General features: G+C 48.2%; 1 protein-coding gene across 1 annotated transcript in view; it reads right to left on the bottom strand.

Moving 5' to 3' along the window:
• The window catches only part of LOC135914757 (cubilin-like), a 294,278-nt gene extending 277,822 nt beyond the window's left edge, over nucleotides 1-16,456 (bottom strand). The window contains exon 1 of the mRNA XM_065447679.1: nucleotides 16,332-16,456. The gene's annotated coding sequence lies outside the window, so the exon portion shown is untranslated. The remainder of the gene's footprint in view (nucleotides 1-16,331) is intronic.
• Nucleotides 16,457-18,135: the final 1,679 nt, after the last annotated feature.

The following is an 18,135-nucleotide window of genomic DNA, read 5'->3' as shown; positions in this document are numbered from 1 at the left end:
GTGACGAAGCCTTCCAGCAACTACGTCGCCTACTTACTTCGCCACCGATTCTTCGACACTACGATCCCACAGCGCCTACAGAGGTACATACGGACGCCAGCGGTATCGGACTTGGTGCAATCCTCGCACAACGGAAAGACGGCTATGACGAGTACGTCGTCGCGTATGCGAGCCGCACCTTAAAGAAGGCAGAAGCCAACTACTCAGTAACAGAAAAGGAGTGCTTGGCCATTATTTGGGCGCTCGTCAAATTTCGTCCATACCTATATGGTCGCCCTTTTGACATTGTCACCGACCACCATTCACTTTGCTGGCTGTCCTCGTTGAAGGATCCGTCAGGTCGCCTAGGGCGATGGGCACTCCGCTTACAAGAATATGATATCCGCGTTGTCTACCGATCGGGCAGAAAGCACGCTGACGCCGATGCGCTTTCTCGATCGCCGCTACCTTGTGATGTGGCTTCATTGTCTCCGCTCTTCGCATCCATGTCAGCCTTCAACGTCGCTGATATGCCGGACGAGCAGCGTAAGGATCCCCTGCTTTCAACTATGCTGAATTTCCTCCACGACCCATCCGCCACACCCTCTTCTCGAACACTTCGTCGCCAAGCCGCTCACTTTACTGTCCGCGACAACGTCCTTTACCGCACAAATTATTTGCCTGATGGTCGCAAATGGCTCCTGGTGATACCACGACACATGCGTTCTGACATATGCGCTTATTTTCATGCTTCTCCTCATAATGGTCACGCCAGTGTTCTGAAAACGTATACTCGCCTAAGGCAGCGTTTCTACTGGCACGGCATGTATCACTTCGTGCGCCAGTACGTACGCGCTTGCACGGCGTGCCAACGGCGGAAAATTCCACAGCGCCCACCTGGTGAGCTACAGCCGCTGCCCTGCCCGGCTCGGCCCTTCGATCGCGTCGGCATAGACCTGTACGGGCCACTTCCCTGCAGTTCCTCGGGTAACCGATGGATAATTGTAGGTGTCGACCACTTGACGCGCTACGCCGAGACTGCCGCACTCCCGGCAGCCTCTGCGCGCGAAGTTGCGTTCTTCATCTTGCGGAACTTCGTTCTTCGACATGGCGCACCACGCGAACTGCTCAGCGACAGGGGCCGTGTCTTCTTGTCCGAAGTCATCCAAGCCCTTCTCGCTGCATGCAGCATCGTTCACCGCAAGTCTACAGCCTACCACCCGCAAACGAACGGCTTGACAGAGAGGTTCAACCGCACACTCGGTGACATGTTGACTATGTACGTCGCCTCGGATCACAGTAACTGGGACACTGTTTTGCCGTTCGTCACGTATGCCTATAATACGGCCACACAAGCTACCACTGGCTTTTCGCCCTTTTTTCTGCTGTATGGACGAGAGCCCTCGTGTACTATGGACACAATGCTCCCATACCGACCCGACGCTTCCGAATGCACGCCTGTGTCTGAAGCAGCCAAATACGCCGAGGACTGTAGGCAGCTCGCGCGAGCCCTTACGACCGCTGCTCAAGGTCGTCAAAAGCTGCGGCGTGACAGTGAAGCGCTTACACCAGTTTTCCCGACTGGTTCCCTTGTTTGGTTGTGGGTCCCGCCTCACAGCCCTGGCCTTTCGACCAAACTCCTTGCACGCTATGATGGCCCCTACCGCGTCATAGACCGTACCTCCGCTGTCACCTATGTTGTCGAACCTGTGACACCTTCACCCGACCATAGGCATCGCGGGCGTGACACGGTTCATGTCAACCGACTTAAGCCGTACTATGACCCCCTCATCCTACCTACGCCGTAAGTCGCCAGGATGGCTCCTCTTCTCTCCCGGGGGCAATTGTGGTGAAGAGGAAGACGAAGAAGGCGCTCTTGTTGCGGCTGTGCGCGTGATCAGCGTTTGTCGACTGCCAGCGCTACCAGACTGTGCCCAGTGCCTCTTAATAAATCGCCTTATTACACAGTAAACATTGTGCTGTGCATAGTGGGACACTTGTAACATGCACTTCATGTCTCTTCAAAATGGGCAAAAACGTAAGACAACCTGTGCCACTCTTGGACCATGTAAATGAAAAAGGCACTAATGCAGCATACATGTGCTGTTTGTTCTTTCTATGTGCAAGAATACAGTGGGTGTTGATTAGCCACAAGATGAACAGTGTGTGTATTTCACAATGAAAAGACAGGAAATGGCATGAGCTTCATAATGCTATCACCTATAGACTGTGGATATGAATGCATCACTCCCCGGTTTAAACATGCCATTACTTGCATGTTCGATACCACATATTCTTTAACAATGTTGACAATGTCATATATTTGCATGTACTAATTTTCACACAGCTTAAGCCCATGCATAGCTCACTTGTGATGTATCCATTTCATAGGCCAAATAAATGTACACTTTGTCGTTTTGCGTTGTACGAAAAGCGGCATCCTCTAGTCGGATACAACTTCAGAAGACAGGAGAAGCCACACCCAGATGACCAAAGCGCTGCAGCTGATTGCCTCAACGTCTAAAGAAATAGTCCCTCTCCAATGAGCGGGTAGTATTACTGCATCCGGTGTCACGATGACAGTGTACAGTGTGTGCCCATTAGTACAGGCTTGTGTTCACCTGCCATTGAAGTGCAGATTCTGCCACCTCCTAAAGTTGTATACGACTATAGAATAACGTAATGCCTTGCACTGGTTGCATATACTTTAGCAACTTGATAGCACACAATGATCATGAACAGAAATCTATAAAGGCATCCAAGCGAAGCTGGCTGGCAACACTTCCATTATCAAGGACTGTAAAAAAAGGTCTCGCCAAATATTCCCATGACATCCTTGACAAAGAGGTGGTGTTTGGCACTTTTTTAGAATCAAAAACACATTACAGTGAATGTTGTGTACCAGGTTAAAACAAACTGAGCTTGGTTATCTGCACAGCATGTGATGGAAGCTTGTGCTTCACATAGGAAAAAAACTGCTCTGTCCAATACAATTGTCGAGTTTGGTGTGGCACCTATTATGTCATTACTGTCAACATACGAATTACACTTTTCAAAGGCCATTCATTTCACCATTATTTTTGTATGAGGGTTCTTTCAAGCGTTGCTTGTATTACATGAGCAGGTGGATTTGAAAGCAAAGCTTTGTTTGCAAACCTTGAGACTTCCATAATTGTGTAGCAAGGCACTGGCATGTTGTCAAATAGCTCACACTTTCTCGGTCCTGCACCAACGAAGCCCAATGCTCTATTTGGATCGCACAACAATTCGACGGCACACAAATAAGAGCAACACACCTAGCAGAGCGTTCTGCTGTGTGTATTTCTCTTCTATTTGTCCCGTCGAATTGTTGTGCAATTCAACTTCAAGCTTCTATACTAATATAACCAGTCTCCAACCTCACCAATGCTCTAGTTATCAAGCCACAATGGCGCACATCTTTGAAATGTCCCAACACGAAATAGCTCCAACAAATGACCACAAGCGTAAACTTTTTCTGCACAGGTGTATGCACGTGCCATATTCTGTACCACTAAACTCGCAGGAATCAAAGGGGCGAGCATTAACCAGCCTTACTGCTGCCGTTACCATCATCATCATGACGCCAATGGAAAGACAGTGCTGAGGTTCAGTAAAGGGAGTGCCGGAGGGAAAGGTGCGACAGCAAGACTTACAATAAAAACAGCGATTACAAGACGTGTTCAGTGCCAAAATATGCTGCATATCGCTCATCCTACTTTGGCATTGCAGCAAGCTTTTACACGTTTGAGCATGTCACGGTTTTTGTAATCATTGCTCTAAAGCTGTACAAAAGGTTTATTCGCTCTGCAATGTTTATTTTTATCATGGCAGGTTAAAGACCCATTTTTCACTGGCATGTGCACCACATTTTTCCCGATATGTAATTTTGCCTTGGTGGTTCATGACATCTTCATGCACACCAAGTTCTGCAGAGCATTGGATCTGCATTGTTCTACTGCTGAAGAATTAGGGCCCCATTATAAGACGAAACTATACGATTTGTCTATACAGAATAACGCTGCCCCCCCCCCCCCAAAGAATATACACTGAACCACTGGCACATGCACCAACAGTGAACACAGCAAACACTCTTAAGTATTTTCTTCATGCAAGTCAGCACACTAAGATTCTCAATGCATTTTCATTTCGCCATAAATGTACAGGCACAACCGGCTTGGTGTGACATCCGCATCTCGCACTGCAACGAATTGTGCAATGCCTTGCTGTTTCATAGTGCGGCCGATAGATGACGCATGACCAAAATTCAGCATTATGCATTCTAAGTAACTTGTAATATGTACTAAGTAATCTCATCAAAAACCCCAAGTTCTTTATGAGATTAGCATTCACAGGGTACATCACACAAGTTGTGATATCTATTTATCCATTTATACTTCATTAACCTCTTTCCCCAAAAAGTGAGCCATGTGGAAGGCACCCTGACAGACAAGTAGAAAAATCGGCAAAAAGTCAGCAACCAACGAAAAAGTCAGTTCATAGGCTGCCGCATGTGAGGTGTCGGTAACACAAAATTTAAATCGGCTATACAGAAGTGACAAATTTGTCAATATAGTGTTTCTAGACATTGCTTCAATGCGAATCACAGTAACGCTGACATTGACGGCGCCTTCATTCCTACGTACGTTCCATCGACACACCCGACTACGTTCGTAATGTTCCCACGAAGTAGGAACCGTTCTTTTATATATGCCCGCTCAGCCGCAGTCTTCGGGAAAGCCAGCCAACGCTTCCGCAGTGCCGGATCGATAAGCGCGTCAGACACATTTCTGACACAGCGGCTCACAGTAGTTTGATGACGTCCAATGTAACGCTCGGTGCCGACGCTTCCCTGAAAACTTCCAGTCCCGTAGAAACGGAGGGCGCAGAGGACTTGCTCTTCGACGGTGAGTGAATGAAGCCCGCCACGCTGTCTCCACAGACGAGAGTCTTCGCCTAGCTCGTCACACAGCCAGCGCACTGATGTCTTCGACAGGCGAAAATGACGCTGAAGCTCCACGGCGGTCATGTACGCGAACGGGTCCAGACGGTCCTACTGAAGCTTGCTGCCGCTGGATGCAATAACACAGGCATTGACACACGCTGCCGCCGCCGCCATGTTCCCGAGTTGAACTCGGAGGGGGTTTCGCGATGTACGAGTTTAGCACTAGTTCGCCTCTCAATCAAAGCCAGAGGTCACGCCCCGCGCGAGGTATGTCACTCTTGTGCGCGCACCCACCGTGGTTGGGCCACGCCCAACTTATCTTTCGGCAACAGCGACGCGGTGCCGAGCTCAGAGGCATCAACAATATTCACAACCGACATAAAACACGCACAACGCACTGTCATCGGTGATGTACTGCGCACTACTATAAAAAACAAAGCGTCGACTGTCGCTGGGTTATGCATATATCTTCTAGGGCTGAGATGGCCTCACAGCACGGTTTCATTGCCTGCATTATAGTGACGTCGGCACGTCACTGTAGCTGCTTGCAAGGCGTCGATGCGCCGAGGGGGACGACGATACTGAGGAGTGCGTATCGCAGCAGTCGTTTGAGATGGCTGCTCTGTCATCGGTGATGTATCGGAGCCACAGCGTCATAAACACGATCAGCGTCCGAGAATCCCTCGCTCTTCTAGACCCAGTGCAATGGCATTTCTTCATCACAAGCACTGCGCACTCAACAGTTCCAACACCTTCCTCAGTTCGAAGTCTCATTTCATAATTGCACACAAGAGCCCTCACCTGCCAAAATGCGATTGCTGCGGTGTCGTTACGATATCCTTCGGCGATCGCTGCTGGCTCCAGCGTTGCTTCAGCATAAGTAATCCGCAAGCACCTTGGTGTGCACAAAACACTCAAATACTGCGTACATGCGCTCAGAGGCACTTTCACTGGGCAAGCGAAGACAAGCGATGAATTCTGTCGCTGGGAAGCACGCACTTTTTCGCAATGCATCGCCGAGGCTTCGCGCACAGAGATAAACTGGTACATTTTTACTGAACTGTATCACTACCATAGTCACTACGGACCGCCATTTTGCAGCGACAGCCGTTGCTCCCGCATTTATGACTAGAGTCTCGTTTTTAGTCGGTAAAGCGGAGGCCTTAAAGCGCATGCGATGAACAGCCGTACCACGGCGCTGCGTTTCTATTCCCCCTAATAGAGAAAGAGCGGTGATGGCTGACTTTATTGAGAATAACACTGTAGCGCCCCCAGGCGACTTCTCACCCTATGAACTGCCTCGTGCGTGCGACCCGCTTCAATCTATACGCTTCGAAACTTTCGCCTCACTGTCGCCACTCGCGGCAAGACGTGCAAAATTTAATAATTTGCTCGATCTCCGTTTGTCATCAGAAATTTGTAGCATTCATAACGAAAAACAGACACTTAAAGAAATAAAAAGGTTTGTTATTTTATTTGTTGTATTTTAACGTATTCGTTTGCGCGAAAGCGTAGGTGCAAGAATGCGCCGCATGCACCCTGTTCGCATTCGATGGAGGATAGAAAGATAGTGCCCGAAAGAGGAGTCACGCCCTTGACGCGCCCCGGAAAGGCCTGGCAAGCGGCTCATGGCAAGTGTGCAGACAGACAGCGGGACAGTCACGGTATTGCTAAGTTGCGATAATCCGTTGATAAGAATACGCGGCGCTGGCGCGTTTCGGTGTGCAGCCGTCTGCGCTTGAAACGTGGAAGCAGCGCGCCGCGCAGGGTGCGCTCATGTTGTCATACGCGGCTTTTTGACTACATATTTTTTTGCCTGCAGCCTTTGCGCGTTCCATGCTATCTCCGTTCACTGACTGCCGTCGAGCAAACACGGGTAAAACTCGGGTGAACGAGAAACTCGGCGCATCCTGCATAGCACCCCTGGTTCGTAGATACACGTATTGTAGTAAATTATTCACGAAAGTCCTATGCTTTTGAGCACTTTTCAAATATTTAGCGAACTTGCACTTTAGCTTAACGCAAAAATAATGACAACTCAGGAATGTAACGTTTCTTCATGGAGCGTCAAATACCTTCCACGGCACCAGCAAATTCCACGATGCTATAAGTACTACCTTCATGATTTGCTGTACAGCTGTGCTGTCGAGTCGGGCCCATTGTACATGGTTTTCTGCTCTTCCTCAGTACTGATCAATCAATCAATTAGCCATTGTCAGCAGACACCACAGTCACTACTCCATATTTAAATGAGTAGCTTCTTTTCATCCCGTGATCATTCAATTCCAATGGGCGTTTTCATCAACCACCTCACACAGCTCTCTGACTTCCTTTTCAACTTCAGTCAGGCTCTGTTCAGCAACAGTGCTCGTAGCAGAGCGCATTGCAACAACATAAGTCTGAAAATTTGACACCTTGGTACGGTAGATCCGGAAGAGTTGTGATCAGCACGCCACTATCACGTCGCTTTCCACTTGCATGCACTTCCATGCAAATGCAAATCGTACAATGATGTCCTAAATGTGCAAGTGGTCTTTTGCAGAGTTGCTGCTTCACGTATCAGTTTCGACAACGCAAGCCCATGCACTTCATAAAGAAAGCGAAAACCTGACCAATCCGTGTGTCGACCACGGCTTTTGTTCCCATGCCTCTCATAATGTGTGCAAAAAAAAAAATGGTCCGTAGGAGAATCAAACAGTATCTTAACATCCACCAGCTGGCACCCAAGCACAATTGTATACACAGAAGTTTTCTTGAATGAAGTGTTCAGGTCTATTTTAGACTTGGAAGCACGTGGTCCTTGGCGTGCCTTTTTCGAAGTCGTTTGTGAATGTTCCAGATGCTTTCAGGTGTAAGGGCTTAGAAATCGGGCATAACCACAAAGGGGGTGGGGAAGGGGGCTGTATATATAGTTTAAAGCTTAAGTCGTGCACTATCAACAAAACGCCAAATTAAAACATAATATTATGGACGAAACAAAGTCTAGCCAGACTTTGAGATGGCGTGCTCTACAGTCAACCAACTTGGGCTTCTGGAATGAAACATAAACGAACGTTTAGGCGAATTCTACATGCGTCGTGGCGCTCTGGGTTTTATTAGCCTGAGGGTTTGCTTGCGTACAACAATGGCCGGATTTCTGCGGAACTCGGCAACGTGGCGAAAGATCCAAAATGATATACACTACTATCAACTTGATTGTATACCTTCTCATTTCAGCTCGTTTCCCATTCTCTTTCTGCATTCTCGAACTAACGCTTTCGCGCTTCCTTGTTGCACCAAAGCCTCGCTGCGGTTGTAGCGAGGGGCAGCGCTCGTACGGTGACAATATATGACGGTGGCGTGTGCCATCCAGCTGCCGAACATCGTTCAGTACTTATATGGTACAACCGGTTCCTAACAAACAGTTGTTTTCATCCGCGACAAATAGCACCGGGGTGCCTTGTAGCGCCGTTTCATCCAATGACGGTCACCCCAGGGGGCCCTGGTGCACACCGGTGCGATTTATGGAGCATGCCATCACATTTGCCTTATTCGACAAATGTGTGCCCCCTCCGGCATATATACTGGTTTCCAGCAGTAAACAATTTGTTTTACTCAGCGCAAGTGAACCACGTCGAATAAAAACAGTCAGTGGACGCGTTCGTGTGCTTTCGTTTACGCACGGAAAACTCAGGAGAACACTTTTCCAAGGTTTCGCGCGCAAATGTGCCGTCGTTCTTCTAAGAGAGGAGGAGAAGGATGAGGAAATAAATAGATAATGCAGAGATGTTAACCAGAAACGCGTCTTTTTGGCTACCCTACTCTGGGAGACGGGAAAAAAGGAATAGAAGAGAGAGGAGCCATCGAAGCAAGAAGCAGCCGCTATCCGCATCTTGATTTGATACTTTAAGAGAGGCAGAACCAAAGGTCTTCAAGGAAATTAGCATCAGTATTATTTACAAAAGTGAAATGTAAAAAAAGGCGCAGGCATGAACTTAAGGCATGATTCCTACAGCTGGCATTTTTCAAGCCAGAAAACGCATTACATTAAGGAGGAAACACATTTCAGTCGTCAATTGAGAGTTGGCGATTGTTATTCATTCTTCCTTCCTATACGGTCCCTGGGCAAGCATGTCCAAGCGTGCTTCTAAACTCCTAGGCCAGTATTCACAGCACTTTCTTACGCTAGAACTGTGCGTTCTTTAAATAACGCTCCACTGTCTCAAGTTCCGTCCTACAAATACCTAGGCATCCACATTACCAATAAACGTTCATGGCAGGTACACTTACACCATACCATCAATAGCGCAAATCGATCGCTTGGCTACTTAAGGCGTAATTTCTCACTTGCCCCTAGCAGCTTAAAGCTACTACTTTATAAAATATTAGCGCGTACTAAACTGGAATATGCGTCTTCTATTTGGGATCCTTATGTTAATTGTCTCGTTCTTTCTATCGAAGCAACCCAAGATCGCTCTGTACGCTTTATTCTATCGAACTATTCACGAACAGCTAGTGCTGCCTTAACGAAATCATTTCTCAGTTTGCGTGACCTGTCACTTTGCCATAAAATTTCCCCTCTCAGTCTTTTCCACAAAATTTATCATTTTAACCCTGTCCTACGAGACTCACTTTTTTACGACTGGTGCATACTTCCCAACGCATCAACGACATTTACAAAGTTGGTGTTGGGCAGTGAGCTATGGTGTTGACGTGGTCGTGGGGTCGAATAACGGCCACGGTGGCCGCATTTCAATGGGGGCGACGTGCTAAAACACCCTTGTGCTTATATTTAGGTGCACGTTAAGGGACCCCAGGTGGTGGTCCAAATTTCTGGAGTCCCCCACTATGGCGTGCCTCACAATGAAATCGTGATTTTTGGCATGTTAAACCACATAATTTTTTTAATGCGGTCCGGGGTTCCAACATAATCCTTCATAGCATCCAAGAGCTCTTCTGTCAGTTTTCGCGTTGAGTTAATGCAAACAAGAAAGGAACGACGAGGCCGCTTCCCGCGGGTTGTATTTTCGAGGCGGCTGCGTGTAAAGGCGCCCGTTTCATTTCCTCATACTGGTGTGTCTATTAAGTGCGCATTTTTTCCAGAGCCCCATTTTTTAGTGCGAACTAACAACGTCCAGAGGAATAAAAATATGCCGGTGAAAACGCTTCGTCCGTGGGATATACAAATGAATACTTAATTTCAACTAACTCCATGCGGGAACGAGTAGTATATATACGTCGCAAGTCTTACTTCGGATGTCTCACTCAGTACAGCACTCATGGATATCGCTCCCGGACCTTCGCCGACCTCTCGGTTTCCTCGCGAGCAAATTATGCTTTCCGACACGTTCAAATAATTACAACCCAAAGGTTGTCACGCCTATAATCAGTGACAGCTTTCGCTGCTGGCTTCGATGCATGTCGGTGATTGTATGCACATTGCAATCCAGGGATTTAGCACAAACAGACACAAATAGGGCAGTGGCGGTAGAAATGATTATGGCAAGCGATGTGAAAGAAAAGAAAAATAATAACCATGGCCCATACTCACAAAAAGAAAGTCCTTCGTTAGAATCGTTTGAGCAAATGCCAGTCGATTTAAGGATGCACCAATTCTTAGCAAAGCCGCGGCTGGCAAAGCTTTTTGAATTCTGCCTCTGAAAATGTGCTTGCGTCGCACCTATATGTCCCTCGGGCACATGCAAGGTATCGGCTAGATGCGCACAGAGTGAAGCTAACGGATGGCGCGAAGGACGTCCGCTACACGCATTCAGCATATCCAGGAAGTTTTTATTACGGTGACTTGATTGTTTTGAAGTAAACTTGGTGAGTAGCCGACCCACACGGTTTTCTGGTTAACATAGCTACCCGCTCTCTTGGATGCCCAGGATATGAAGTGGATCTCATTTGGGTCAATGGGACACAATTTTCACAATCTGAAACATTGAGCGGCCACACTAACAATCTGAGCGGCCACACTAACATCAGGTTATCTTCGAGAACGAGGCCTGGAGGTGTCCTTCGAGAAGTGCTCTATGGTCGCTTTCACGCGCAAAGCAATGAAAGCGTACGTTGTCAGAATTAATGGACATCCGATTGCCTATGAGAAGACGCACCGCTTTCTAGGAGTGACAATAGATCGAGACCTCTCCTGGAGTCCTCATGTCTCGTACCTAAAAAGGAAATTACTCATGATAACCCACCTGCTCAGATTTCTTGCGGGAAAGTCGTGGGGTGCGTCTGTGAGTGCGATGCTCCAACTCTATAACGCACTCTTCCTTTGTCTCCTGCGCTATAGCGTACCTGTACTGGGTGGGACCAGTAAGACCAACCTCTGTGCCCTCCAGTCTGTACAGGCTCAAGCTCTACGAATTTGTCTTGGACTTCCCAGATGTGGATCCACGGCAGCAACAATAGCCATCGCGCATGACCACCCTATGGATACGTATCTTCAAGTCGATGCTTTAAGGATGCATATCAGGCACTTCGCCCGACTTCCATCGCATCATCTCGCCTCCCTTCCTGCCGCTCGACCTCGTTCAGCGTTTAGCAGGATTATTGCCGCCGACCACGGAACTTTACCATCAAACTTCACGCCTGCAGCACGACCATCTCTACCGCTGTGGTGCCTCCATCCACTCCAGGCTCTTCTTGTTATTCCCGGTATCAAAAAGAAAACGGAGATGTCATCTTTCACCCTCAAACAAACCGTGCTTTCATTCCTACATGACAAAAACAAAGAACGGATCCACGTTTACACGGATGGTTCTGTCTCCTCTAATAGTTCAGCTGGAGCTGTGGTAATTCCCGCAGAGTCTGTAACCCTCAAGTTCAAGACGTCTCACATTACATCCTCGACGGCTGCAGAACTCGCAGCTATCCGTGCTGCTCTAGAGTTTATTTGTCACAAATCGTCACAGTCATGGTCCCTCTTATGTGGCTCGAAGGCAGCTCTCCAGTGTCTGATGTCCCCTTTAAACCACGGACCAAATATGCAACTAGTGGCAGACATCCGACTACTCCACCATCACGCAATCAACAAGGGGCACAACATCATCTACCAGTGGATACCGGGTCACTGCGGAATTTCGCGCAATCACAGTGCGGATGATGCCGCCCGATCGGCCCACGATGGTGCCCACGTTATACCAATACCACTGTCACCAACAGACGCAGCCACAAGTCTTCGCTCCCTCGCCCGCGAGCTTACGCAAAATTTGTGGAACACCAATGAGTTCAGGAATGCACATCTCCACAGATTGGATCCATGTCTGCAACTCCGTCTACCACCAGGGTTACCACGAGCGGAAGCAACACTTCTGTGCCGCCTGTGGCTCGGCGTGGCATTCACGAACTCCTATTGATTCCGCATTGGAATGGCCGCCATCCCTACTTGCGACACCTGCGGCTGCGAGGAGACGATTGAGCACCTCCTTTGTGACTGTCCCAGCTACAAAGTGCCAAGAACAGTGCTCGTGACCGCGCTCGAAAAACTGGACAATCGCCCCTTTACAGAGGAAAAAGCTCGAGGACACTGGTCCAGACGGGCTTCGGCACTCAAGGCCTTGAGGGCTTGCTGAAGTTTTTAAGGACATGCGAATTGTGTGATCGCTTTTGAGTGTTGTATCGCGTACTATCGCGTTACTGCGTGAATTTTCCGATTTCTCTTTTTTTTCTCCTCTTCTTCTTCTTTCTCCTTTTATTCCCTTCACCCCTTTCCCCAGCACAGGGTAGCCAGCCGGTACTTACACTGGCTAACCTCCCTGTCTTTCCTCCTCTTTGTCGCTCCTCCTCTCTCTTTTTGTTTGTTAGTAATCCTGAATTTGAGGCACTGTTCTTGTCGTGTGCATTGCCCGCGCAACACTTCAAGGAAACAATCTTTTTCGCTGTAAGAAACATTCACCGACGTGGTCGTATCTTAGCGGTTTTCGCAAGCGCAAGATTAGACCTCAACAATGTTCTCTTACTTTTTAAGAAGAAAAGTGGGAGATGGTGATTTGAAAATCTGTCACTGCTATCGGGGGCAGATTTTCAGATTAAAGAGTGTTAGCTTTGTTGCGTTGAACTGTTGTGGGGGAGCGCTTGGTGAGCATCAAAACTAAGGGAAATGCGCGAGTTTCTACGCATATATCTTTCTTCGGTAAGGAGCGCTACTTTCAGCGGTTTCGAGCTAACGGCAGCGCGAAATCGGAAATTCACCTTAAAAAAATTTACACCCTTTGGGTTGTATGTTGTCCGCAAACGATAATCGTCATCCATCTAATTGTCTGCATTTCCTTTCTTTAACACTGCGAGCCCGCTACTTCCTACACTCTTACGCAAAATAGCACCCTTTTGCTACACAACAATAATCGTCATCTGTCCTGCGCGCATTTCCTTTCTTGAAAACGCTGCGCTCGTTAATTTCCTGTCGAGAATGCTATGTCATGCTGATAACGCGTATGCCGTTCGTTACTAGAAAGTACCTGGCTCGCCGCGTTAAAGAAAGGAAATGCGGACAAGACAGATGACAATTATCGTTGTGTGGCAAATATACACCTCAAAGGGTGTAAACTTTTTTTAGACTGTGTAGTCACGAACGGCTAGTGCGTTATCATGCTTGACACAGCATTCTCGACTGGAAAGTAGCGAGCGCCGAGTTTTGAAGAGAGGAAACGCTAGTAAGGCAGATGACGATTATTGTTTGGGGACAAAGTAAGCTCTAAAGGGTGTAAACTTTTTTTAGAGTGTATGCCCGGATATTCTTCGAGCAATGATACAATCTAAGAAACGTTTACACCCTTTGGAGTGCCGCTTCTGCCACACAACAATAATCGTCATCTTCTTTGATGCGTTTTCTTTCTTTAACGCTGCGAGCCCGATACTTTCCAGTAACGAACGGCATACGCGTTATCAGCATGATAGCATTCCCGACAGGAAAGTAGTGGGCGCGGCGTTTTCAAGAAAGGAAACGCATCAAGGCAGATGACGATTATTGTTGTGTGGCAGAAGGGGCACTCCAAAAGGTGTAAACTTTTCTTAGAGTGTAGCACTTGCACCTACGTCAGACAGAAAAGACGCTAAATGCCGTTTGTTTGATACATATGTAGTCGAATACTGTTATAGCGATCGGGCTTACGCCCTAAAGATGGTTCGATATACTGTCACGTGGTAGTCACGGTATAGAACACAGTAGCAATACTGTGAAAGGGGAAACTAATTTTTATTGGACGAGCCTGTTCCCACAAAAACACGCTACACTTAAAGCGCAACGATAGCGGCGAACACAGTCGGCGACTGTCGAAATCTGATGTGCGGGTCAAGTGCGTCGGCTTTTATACAGGTTCCAGAGTGATCGCTGGTGCCCACGCATCTTCCAGAAAGTTCTACACCATTTGCGTCGCGCGATGAAATCATATTACACACGTTTCGGTGACAACCGAACCTTCTATTTTATTAAATAGAAAAATGAAAGCGCTAAAGGGTTGCCCAAGTACCTAAATGCGCTCATTTTTAAGCGCATTCCTCTTACCTGAGTGTGCATGCACAATAAAACACTTCAAGTGTTTCAGGCGACTGCTCACTGCTTTCGAGGTCACTGCGTCCAGCAACAAAAGCGCTTGGGCCTGCGTCTCGTACGATAGCGCTCATCAGTGCATTGCCGCATAAGACACGCTCGGCGTCTCGCGAGAAAAACTGACGAACGCCAGGATCGAAGGAATGGTTCATGAAGGTTCGTAAGAAAGCAGTATAGCCATGAGGGCCGAACAGAGGAAAACCTCACTGTTGCCTGGCGCCAATTCAGCGCCGAAGACCTGTAGGTCATTGGACCTGCAGCACTCTGCTTTCGTAACTCTGCAGGGAATTACATTAACTCCGTTTTCACATTTTGCGCGTATACGCAGCGCGAGAAAGCGAGAAATACGGCAGTTGCCAAAGGATCAGGGGCCGGATTTACAGGACAGTTGTAACGCTACAACTGTTTGTAAGAGCAAATGATCGCAAGACCTTGACGCTGGATATATTGTTTGCGAAGTCGGCCGGCCAATGAAAAACAGCACACACAAACTGAGAGTGCGCTCGTATTCACACAGCTTTCTGTTCGTATAGTGCTATTTACCATTGACCTGTTGTTGCCTATGCTAACAATGTGTCCAACATCGCTAATCGGCTAACACCTGCTGTTACGAAAAATTCAAACCTACGAGCTTCTGTCTTTTTTTTCTGAATAGGGGCCGTATAGGCCCGTACTCAGAAAAAGAAGTTCTTATGCTGAAACAGTTCACAGAGCAAATGTGAGCCGTTCGCGATATTATGCTACACATTATTAAAGAAGGCAGCTGGCTGATGACAAACAGCAATTACGAACGAAATGCTTTGAGAATTCGGCGCATATGAGCTTGTGTTCTTGGGGAATTCGTTAGACTGCCGCTCTGCCTGTGCATTTAGAGAGAGCTCTGCGCGCATTTAATGGCCAGCTTAGGGTTGTTGGTCCGAGATAACATGGCATAACCAAATACGAGGCATCGGCCGTGAATCGGGCGGTAGTCAGGGGGGAAAATTCTAAATTAATTTTGCAAACAAAATATATTAAAGGGATAATAATTATATACATTGGTGACTATCATGGCCAGGACTTCTTGATTCCGAAGTTCATCTGTTTCGCCATCGTCTTCTTGCTCACCTTCGAAAAATCATGGTTGAATTGCGGCAACGCACTGTGAAATAAAAAGGTGTAGCGAAAGAGTGATTTCTTCAATGAAATCCAGGAGTCTGGCAGCTGCCAGGTGATTCTGGCAGCTGTCAGCTGCCAGCTGTCAGTCTGGCAGCTGTCAGCTGTGGCCTTTACCTGCTTCACCAAATAGACCTAGGTCCATTAGTTAGATGCGTTATTGTCTTTTAGTTGTTGCGAAGTGAACGCCATAAAGAAATACAGCTTTTAGCATAGCATAAAGTACGAATAAAAACATAAGTACATGGCTCATCACTTTGAGGTTCTTTCCGACAGTTAGCCCGCATCTATAGGATCAACGAAGACAGAAAGTGAGCGAAAACATATTCAGCGCGTTGGTAAGAGCATTTGTGCTCAGTGTCTGTCTTTGTACATGCATATTCACAAGCTTCATACAAAGAAAACATTATTTTACTGGATATAGTATATCCTGAGCAACCTTCCAAATGGCTCACTCCTTTCATGGCGTTCAGGATTTCAGCACTGCGCGGAACATATCGTCTGGGGTGGAACGCGCATATTTCTTGCACCTTCCAAAAACGTCCGCAGTGGTAGATCCGCTTAGGCAAATGGAACTTTTCTTGGGGAAATGTTCCACTTACTTAGCGGGCACGAAACGTAACAGCACCTAACAGCATGGCGTACAGCAAGCGTGAAGGGTGGACACACAAAATAATTCGGCTGACAGTGCGTACTCACGTCTTGCGGGGTTCAAGAGGTCACGGCGGCGTCGATCAACATCGCATCGCGTTTGCACGCCAACAAGCACAGCGCGTACCTTAGAACCAGCACGAGTCGCGACGCACTCCCTCCGCGAGATAGGGGGGGGGGGGGGGGGGGGGGCGTGCACCTGCTACGAGAAGACAGCAGCTCGGCGGCACCAGCAACGAAGGGACTCTCTCTGGTCGAAGACGGGCGGGGGCGCGACTCCAAGGTGTCCCGATGAGACGGCGCGGGGCGCGCGTGCGCCTATTAGGGAGAGGGCTCTGTCACTCGCCGGCGGAAGCTCCCCTTCGCTTCTCGGACAACGGGCGGACAGTCCTCCCCGCGAAGGACCTTCCGCAAAACGAAGCTGGTCGCTGGGCGAAGGAAAGACGGCGACGTCGGGGGAGAGGGCGCTAAGGGTGGAGGGAGGAGGGGTGGTTAGAACGCGCACCGGGGAAAACAAAAGGCTCGGAAGGCCAATTGCCGTGGTTCACTTGGCGGGGGAAGTGACGTCCCCTCATGCAGAACCGAGCGAGTCGCGGCTTCTTCTCCCCGGCCGACGTTGTCAGGGGGGGGGGGGGGGGTGCAACGCGAGCGACGCCACCCTTCCGCGCCGCCCGAGACGCTCACCGCCACCGGGGATGATGGCCCGGCCAGGAAGCCCGCTTCACGCACAATGAGCAGCGTCGCACGGGCGCGTCAAAGGCACAGTCACGACGTGGTCAGGATCCCGTCTCTCTCTCTCTCTCTGTGCTCCTTCTTATCGTGGAGGGGCTGCTGCTGTTGCTAAATGTTTCATAAACGGCGCCGCGTTTACGGGGCACTTCGAGACCCGCTTACAAGCGAGAGGAAAAGTATACCCACATTTTGCGATGACCGCTGCGTGAGTCGCTTCTACTACGCTGAAGAAGTTTGCATGGGACTCTCCATGTGATTTCCCAAGATAGTGAACAAAACAAGACAGTCGTGTTCTGTTTTTTACTTGCGTGAGCTAGGATTGTCGTATAGCCAAACTCCGCATACTCTCGCAGTAAAATAAATAAATAAATAAATAAAGAATAATAATAATAATAATAATAATAATAATAAAGAAACCAGACAAACAAAGAGACAAACAAAGGACAAAGCAATTTTAACGCCAACGTTTCGAACTTTATTCCAGACTGTGAAACCTCGTCTTTCAGTTCAGCAGGTGAGCGTTATGGCGATGGCGACCACGGTCAGTGTAATTCTCTCCCGCTCATGAAAAACCCGTGCGCTGCTAACAATCATCTACACTTGATTCTCGCAACATGTGAATTTCTCTGATGAAGCGACGGAAAGCACAGGGAAAAGGAATGTGCACGAGGCTGGCAAAAAGGATAAAAACAGAAGAAATATTCAAAGTAACGCTTCGAAAAATCTTTGAGCACAGCCACCTGATCAAGGAGAATTTCGATCAACTTGACATTTATCATTATTTCGAACAAGCACCCTAGATTCCATATTACACAAAACAATTTCACAAAAACAGACAACAAGTGATAATCAGACACGGCAAGGCGCAGTTAGCAGAGGGAGACAGACGCTGACTTTAGAAGCAGGCGATCTTTGCCTGGTCGATCGCCTGGCATACTGCTGCATGTTCTGGGTCATACTTATGGCACACACAGTGATCACGCAAGCAGCACATACATCCACAGACACGCACATGTACAATCAAACTATTCAGAAAGTTTCCGTAGGGCCCTTAAAGAAACGAACAGCGCATTCATAGCGCACATCGCACGGGCGGTGCATGCTTCGCCTCGGCCCAAGA

The sequence above is a fragment of the Dermacentor albipictus genome, unplaced genomic scaffold, assembly GCF_038994185.2.
Source record: "Dermacentor albipictus isolate Rhodes 1998 colony unplaced genomic scaffold, USDA_Dalb.pri_finalv2 scaffold_14, whole genome shotgun sequence".
Taxonomy (NCBI): Eukaryota; Metazoa; Arthropoda; class Arachnida; order Ixodida; family Ixodidae; genus Dermacentor; species Dermacentor albipictus.
Note: the sequence above shows the minus strand (reverse complement) of the source record. Positions and strands in the feature narration are given on the sequence as shown.